This window comes from Tenebrio molitor, chromosome Y, assembly GCF_963966145.1.
Source record: "Tenebrio molitor chromosome Y, icTenMoli1.1, whole genome shotgun sequence".
NCBI lineage: Eukaryota > Metazoa > Arthropoda > Insecta > Coleoptera > Tenebrionidae > Tenebrio > Tenebrio molitor.
Window position 1 is genome coordinate 3,808,217 of NC_091056.1, and position 8,683 is coordinate 3,816,899.

The 8,683-nt window shown below is 42.1% G+C and overlaps 1 long non-coding RNA gene across 1 annotated transcript; it reads left to right on the forward strand.

The window, feature by feature from the left end:
- The first annotated feature begins 3,051 nt into the window (after window positions 1–3,051).
- On the forward strand, window positions 3,052–5,602 carry LOC138140505 (uncharacterized). The gene is made up of 2 exons (XR_011162523.1): window positions 3,052–4,333; window positions 5,090–5,602. It is a non-coding gene; the product is annotated as an uncharacterized lncRNA (long non-coding RNA).
- The last annotated feature ends 3,081 nt before the right edge of the window (window positions 5,603–8,683 follow it).

Here is an 8,683-nt window from a genome sequence, read left to right on the forward strand (position 1 = left end):
CTAAGATTGTTGTCTTTGTGCGTCGTAAAAATTTAATTTTCTGCGACAAACGAATTTTCGACAGTCTAGTTTGGTCGGTGGTTAATTTTATCCACCACTACGAGTGATCGAGCGCCTCCGAACACCCACTTCGATGGGATGCTCAAATAAATAACGATAAATATGATAATACAATTTATGATGAATAAAGTACTAAAATTTGGGATCGTCTTGTAGGCTAGACGATACCCGCTTTTCTTAAGAAATATTTTTAAATCTTTCCTCTACAGTTAGTAATCATAACTTACCACGGAAGGGGAAACGATGTATGATGAATAAATTCACTCTAGGGTTGTTGTTGTTGTTGTTACGACGACGACGCTTCCCTTTTCGAACGCAACCGAACCTAAGATTGTTGTCTTCGTGCGTCGTAAAAATTGAATTTTCTGCGACAAACGAATTTTCGACAGTCTAGTTTGGTCGGTGGTTAATTTTATCCACCACTACGAGTGATCGAGCGCCTCCGAACACCCACTTTGATGGGATGCTCAAATAAATAACGATAAATATGATAATACAATGCATGATGAATAAAGTACTAAAATTTGGGATCGTCTTGTAGGCTAGACGATACCCGCTTTTCTTAATAAATATTCTTAACTCTTTTCCCTACAGTTATTATCATAACTTACCACGGAAGGGGAAACGAATGATCGAGCGCCTCCGAACCCCCATTTCCATGGGATGCTCAAATACATGACGTTAATATGATGAATAAAGTACTAAAACTTGATTGAGTTAAGTTTATTTGAATTCACTCTAGGGTTGTTGTTGTTCCGACGACGCTTCCCTTTTCGAACGCAACCGAACCTAAGATTGTGTCTTCGTGCGTCGTAAAAATTTAATTTTCTGCGACAAACGAATTTTCGGCAGTCTAGTTTGGTCGGTGGTTAATTTTATCCACCACTACGAGTGATCGAGCGCCTCCGAACACCCACTTCGTTGGGATGCTCAAATAATTGACGATAATATAATAATACAATGTATGATGAATAAAGTACTAAAACTTGATTGAGTTAAGTTTATTTGAATTCACTCTAGGGTTGTTGTTGTTACGACGACGCTTCCCTTTTCGAACGCAACCGAATCTAAGATTGTTGTCTTTGTGCGTCGTAAAAATTTAATTTTCTGCGACAAACGAATTTTCGACAGTCTAGTTTGGTCGGTGGTTAATTTTATCCACCACTACGAGTGATCGAGCGCCTCCGAACACCCACTTCGTTGGGATGCTCAAATAAATGACGATAATATAATAATACAATGTATGATGAATAAAGTACTAAAATTTGGGATCGTCTTGTAGGCTAGACGTACCCGCTTTTCTTAATAAATATTCTTAACTCTTTCCCCTACAGTTATTATCATAACTTGCCACGGAAGGGAAACGAGTGATTGATCGAGCGCCTCCGAACACCCATTCGATGGGATGCTCAAATACATGACGATAATATCATAATACACAATGTATGATGAATAAAGTACTAAAACTTGGGATAGTGTCTTGTAGGCTAGACGTACTCGATTTTCTTAATAAATATTCTTAACTCTTTCCCCTACAGTTATTATCATAACTTGCCACGGAAGGGAAAAGGAGTGGTCAATATAAACTAATAGAAAAATGAACGAACAGAAAATGGTTACTACGAAGTATTGTATCGACATACGTACCAAAAGCATAACGTGCAGACAAACTGAAAATGGTTACTACGAAGTATTCATTAATACATCCATACCGAAAGCAAAGCAAAGCAGAGAACAAAAATGGTTACAACGACGTGTATTATACGTGCACACCAAAAACAAGGCTTAAAACAAGTCAAGCAAACAAACGAAAAAAGGTTACTACGACGTGTTAATTATACATACACACCAAAAGCAAAGCTTAAAGCAAGCAAACATACAGAAATAGGTTACTACGTTGTATCGTTTTATACATAAATACCATAAGCAAAAACCACAAAAGAGGGAGCCCTGACAGTGCTTTAATGGCAAAGTCAAAAATTTTGCAAACAGCCCAAGACGACTAATCAAACTCAAACGTTTGATGAAAAGTCAAAGAAACACGGACCAATTGGAACCAGCAAAATCATATTTTGCAAACTTAATTACCGTCAAGCAGCAGTCCCTCCTGTGCTGAGAGGTATGAAACACGGACCCCCTCGAGGGATGCGACAATCAGATACACAAATTTGCAATAGCATGTTGTATTAGTATGTCGAAACAACATCTCATCGGTGGTGGGCGATTTTTAATTTTTTTTTTTAATTTTTTTTATTCTCATTGCCGCGTGGATTTTTTTTCTATATCCTCGAACGCTGCACTTCCGGATTTGCGATTTTTCTAGTCTGCACATCGACGGCAAAACGGAAATAAATCCGAAAATTTGGAAATAAAATGGGATGCTGTACTTCCGGAAAAATTCATTCAAGCCCAATAATCGAATAGACAGCTAGATTTTTCGTCAAAAAAAAAACATTTGAACGCTGCACTTCCGGCTTTTCGATATTTCAGGTCCCACGTTTACCCGTGCTAATAAGAGAGTCACGGCTACTCCCGCCGTTTACCCGCGCTTGCTTGAATTTCTTCACGTCGTTATTCAGAGCTCTTGGGCCATCCCAATGCCTTGTTGCAATAATCAGATAGACAGCTAGATTTTTCGTCAAAAAAAAAACATCTGAACGCTGCACTTCCGGCTTTTCGATATTTCAGGTCCCACGTTTACCCGTGCTAATAAGAGAGTCACGGCTACTCCCGCCGTTTACCCGCGCTTGCTTGAATTTCTTCACGTCGTTATTCAGAGCTCTTGGGCCATCCCAATGCCTTGTTGCAATAATCAGATAGACAGCTAGATTTTTCGTCAAAAAAAAAAAACATCTGAACGCTGCACTTCCGGCTTTTCGATATTTCAGGTCCCACGTTTATCCGTGCTAATAAGAGAGTCACGGCTACTCCCGCCGTTTACCCGCGCTTGCTTGAATTTCTTCACGTCGTTATTCAGAGCTACCGGACAAACATCGAATTGCTTCAACATCCTCCTGGGCCATCCCAATGCTTTGTTTCAATAATCAGTCAGCTAGATTTTTCTTAAAAAAAAACCATTCGAACGCTGCACTTCCGGCTTTTCGATTTTTCAGGTTCCACATGTGAACTGAAAGATGAAGTAAAAATTTAAAAAACAAAATCTGCACCAAAACACTTCCGAAGGCTGTACTTCTGGATTTTTCCGAAAAGGAAATATTCGAAGGCTGCAGTTCCGGATATTTTGAAACAAAAACGTTACCGATTTATCGTAAAAAATCCGGAAGTACAGCATCAAAAATTTTTTTTTCATCAAAGTAAAATCCGGAAGTGCAGCGTTGGAAATTCAAAAATTTGAAAAAAAATTTTTTTTCATCACGGACAGCGGCGGAACGAAAATGGCGGCAGATCCCCGTTGAAAAAATCGGAAAATTATTTTCACCGCCGGAGTAAAGGCGATGGGGACGTTTCGATTTCGCACTCGAAAGTACCTGAATACAGCATAGCCGGGCAGCGCCGCGTCGGGGTCCGGCTTTCGGCTGTCCGCTTTCGATCCGTATCGTCATGCCTCTAGCGTGACCAAATCCGTATATACAAGGGGGATTGTATTCGCATAGTGAGAAATTAAAAAGGATTAGAAAGACAAATGGATCTGAACATAATGAAGGATCAAATAAGGCAAATTAAATAAGAGAAAAACAGAGGTGATAAAATAATGCATCGTTCGTAAGGGCACGTCTAATATTATTTTGGAAACGGCCCGTAACCGAACGAAATTAATAATTGAATGGCAAAGAGAGCTGGGATTGTCGAAAGTGGTCAGGCGGTGTTTTGCACTACTCGATGCACTTATGGAGAGCAGCACGTCTCTTAAGAAACAAAATTAGCAGCAGAGGTGTCGAAATGAATTCATCGTTCGTAAGGGCACGTCTAATATTATTTTGGAAACGGCCCGTAACCGAACGAAATTAATAATTGAATGGCAAAGCGAGCTGGGATTGTCGAAAGTGGTCAGGCGGTGTTTTGCACTACTCGATGCACTTATGGAGAGCAGCACGTCTCTTAAGAAACAAAATTAGCAGAGGTGTCGAAATGAATTCATCGTTCGTAAGGGCACGTCTAATATTATTTTGGAAACGGCCCGTAACCGAACGAAATTAATAATTGAATGGCAAAGAGAGCTGGGATTGTCGAAAGTGGTCAGGCGGTGTTTTGCACTACTCGATGCACTTATGGAGAGCAGCACGTCTCTTAAGAAACAAAATTAGCAGCAGAGGTGTCGAAATGAATTCATCGTTCGTAAGGGCACGTCTAATATTATTTTGGAAACGGCCCGTAACCGAACGAAATTAATAATTGAATGGCAAAGCGAGCTGGGATTGTCGAAAGTGGTCAGGCGGTGTTTTGCACTACTCGATGCACTTATGGAGAGCAGCACGTCTCTTAAGAAACAAAATTAGCAGAGGTGTCGAAATGAATTCATCGTTCGTAAGGGCACGTCTAATATTATTTTGGAAACGGCCCGTAACCGAACGAAATTAATAATTGAATGGCAAAGCGAGCTGGGATTGTCGAAAGTGGTCAGGCGGTGTTTTGCACTACTCGATGCACTTATGGAGAGCAGCACGTCTCTTAAGAAACAAAATTAGCAGAGGTGTCGAAATGAATTCATCGTTCGTAAGGGCACGTCTAATATTATTTTGGAAACGGCCCGTAACCGAACGAAATTAATAATTGAATGGCAAAGCGAGCTGGGATTGTCGAAAGTGGTCAGGCGGTGTTTTGCACTACTCGATGCACTTATGGAGAGCAGCACGTCTCTTAAGAAACAAAATTAGCAGAGGTGTCGAAATGAATTCATCGTTCGTAAGGGCACGTCTAATATTATTTTGGAAACGGCCCGTAACCGAACGAAATTAATAATTGAATGGCAAAGAGAGCTGGGATTGTCGAAAGTGGTCAGGCGGTGTTTTGCACTACTCGATGCACTTATGGAGAGCAGCACGTCTCTTAAGAAACAAAATTAGCAGAGGTGTCGAAATGAATTCATCGTTCTTAAGGGCACGTCTAATATTACTTTGGAAACGGCCCGGAACGAAATGAATGTGAAAGAGAGCTTGGTGTGTCAACAGACAGACAGATTGCAGTGTTCTGCAATAGTCGAACGATAAAAATAAACATGGTGACCGACCGACCCGACCGACCCGACCGACCCGACCGACCCGACCGACCCGACCGACCGCCGACCAGAGGATGGAGAGGACCAGAGGATGGAGGGGACCAGAGGATGGAGGAGAGGACCAGAGGATGGAGAGGACCAGAGGATGGAGGAGAGGACCAGAGGATGGAGAGGACCAGAGAGAGAGAGGAGGGGCCAAGGACCAGGAGGAGGAGGAGGAGGAAAAAGGAGAAGAAGAGTTTTTCAAGGAGATAATAAAATTTACAGAATAAAAAAATGAGTATTAATATAAAAAGAGATAGAGAGATAGATAGATAAATATATATATATAAAGGAATTTAATATAAAGTATATAAAAAGGAAAAAGGGGAATAGAAGAGGATAAAAGATATTTTACAAAAATTTTTTTGAACGCTGCACTTCCGGATCGGACTTATATATATTACTTATATATTACTTATATATTACTTATATATTACTTATATATTACTTATATATTACTTATATATTACTAGCCCATACAAATCGTCTCTTCTTCCATCAAGAATGTTGACGTTCAAATGACCTCATGAATTTTTTTTTGTGAAAAAAATGTCCACACGAACACTGTTCTTCGGGATGTGTGGTCAAAAGTGCTCCTCAAAACGCTGCACTTCCGGAAAGTTGGTCAAAAATGAGTCTTCGAACGCTGCACTTCCGGAAAGTTGGTCAAAAATGAGTCTTCGAACGCTGCACTTCCGGAAAATTTGTCAAAAATGACACTTCGAACGCTGCACTTCCGGAGATGTTTGTTCAAAAGGGCTCCTCCGAACGCTGCACTTCCGAAAAGTTGATCAAAAATGCTCCTTCGAAACTAATCGACAAATGGTGGATGCGCCGGGAAAGTTACAAAGAGGGACCCAGAAAATGTTTCCAACGACGGTATGCAACCAGACATACACGACGGTCCCATTACGTGTAATACCGGTTGCATCGGAACGGCGTACAGTGCTCCGAAAACAGTCGTTTACGATCATAGACGTGCCGGTCGGTGGGGACAACTCGAAAGCGGTGGCGGTCAGAATCGATCGTCCGAATAAATTAGAACATTAACGGGAACGAGATTTGACAAGAAAAAGTTTGGAGGAATTTCCGTCACTTTTGACAAAATAGAAACATCGTTGAATATCTTCTTTTACGGATGTCGAAGTGTTTCGGACGAGAGACCCTCGAGTACGATTTCACGAAGTAAAACAAAATATGTAACTTCCGGTCAAAGTAAGAGGTTCGGGTCGTATGTCGATCCGTAGAGACGCACCGGACTGTCGAGACGAAACAATCGTAATATCATTCGGGTCCGGAAGTGCAGCGTCCACGTCGAAAATATTGCAAAGTCCCATCCAGAAGTGCAGCGTTCATTCGGGTCCAGAAGTGCAGCGTCCATGTCGAAATTATTTCAAAGTCCCATCCAGAAGTGCAGCGTTCATTCGGGTCCGGAAGTGCAGCGTCCACGTCGAAAATATTGCAAAGTCCCATCCAGAAGTGCAGCGTTCATTCGGGTCCAGAAGTGCAGCGTCCATGTCGAAATTATTTCAAAGTCCCATCCAGAAGTGCAGCGTTCATTCGGGTCCGGAAGTGCAGCGTCCATGTCGAAATTATTTCAAAGTCCCATCCAGAAGTGCAGCGTTCATTCGGGTCCGGAAGTGCAGCGTCCATGTCGAAATTATTTCAAAGTCCCATCCAGAAGTGCAGCGTTCATTCGGGTCCGGAAGTGCAGCGTCCATGTCGAAATTATTTCAAAGTCCGATCCAGAAGTCCAGCGTTCATTCGGGTCCGGAAGTGCAGCGTCCACGTCGAAATTATTGCAAAGTCCCATCCAGAAGTGCAGCGTTCATTCGGGTCCAGAAGTGCAGCGTCCATGTCGAAATTATTTCAGTCAAAAAAAAAAATTGGAGGCATTCCAATAATATGAATACCTACTCTCCAATCCCAAAAAGAAAAAAACAAAAATAAATGCCCGTTACTGTGCTAATTTCGAACAAGCAAACTGCCGAATAACCCACGCGAAACGCAATACTCAACAATAATTCGGCAATGTTCTAATACCTATTCGAATTGTAAAAATACCAGATCGGATTGTTCGAATAAAAAAATAGAATATTCGAACATTCCAATTTACGAATTTTATATAGTCAGATATGAGACTACGAAACACGAACAAACCGAAAATGATCGATTACCAGAATTAGTTTCGCAAGATGGTATGCAAGCAGATATACTCGTAATGTGTATTACCGGTTCCATCGGAACGGGGTACCGTGCTGCGAGGACAGTCGTTTACGATCATAGACGTGCCGGTGGGTGGGAACCACTCGAAGGCGGTCGCGGACAGATTTGATCGCCCGACTGAAATAGAACATTAAAGGGGACGAGATTTGACAAGAAAAAGTTCTGAGGAATTTCCCTCACTTTTGATAAACTAGAAACATCGTTGAATATCTTCTTTTACGGATCTCGAAGTGTTTCGGACGAGAGACCGTCGAGTACGATTTCACGAAGTAAAACAAAATATGAAACAGACTGACTAACTTCAAGCCAAAGTAAGAGGTCCGGATCGTATGTCGATCCGTAGATACGCATCGGACTGTCGAGACGATATAATCGCAACATCATTTCGATCCAGAAGTGCAGCGTTCATTCAGGTCCGGAAGTGCAGCGTCAACAAAAAATGTAGAAATTATTTCCAAGTCCGATCCAGAAGTGCAGCGTTCGTTCGTGTTCGGTAGTGCGGCATCAACGAAAAATGTCGAAATTATTTCAAAGTTCCATCCAAAAGTGCAGCGTTCGTTCGAGTCCGGAAGTGGAGCGTAAACGAAAAATGTCGAAATTATTTCAAAGTCCCATCCAGAAGTGCAGCGTTCGTTCAATTCCAGAAGTGCAGCGTTCATTCAGGTCCGGAAGTGCAGCGTCAACAAAAAATGTAGAAATTATTTCCAAGTCCGATCCAGAAGTGCAGCGTTCGTTCTTGTTCGGTAGTGCGGCATCAACGAAAAATGTCGAAATTATTTCAAAGTCCCATCCAGAAGTGCAGCGTTCGTTCGGGTCCGGTGGTGCGGCGTTCACGAAAAATTTAGAAATTATTTCAAAGCCCCATCCAGAAGTGCAGCGTTCGTTCGTGTCAGGAAGTGCAGCGTTCGTTCGATTCCAGAAGTGCAGCGTTCGTTCGGGTCCGGTGGTGCGACGTCCACGAAAAATGTAGAAATTATTTCAAAGTCCCATCCAGAAGTGCAGCGTTCATTCGATTCCAGAAGTGCAGCGTTCGTTCAATTCCAGAAGTGCAGCGTTCATTCAGGTCCGGAAGTGCAGCGTTCGTTCGATTCCAGAAGTGCAGCGTTCGTTCAATTCCAGAAGTGCAGCGTTCATTCAGGTCCGGAAGTGCAGCGTTCGGTCGATTCCAGAAGTGCAGCG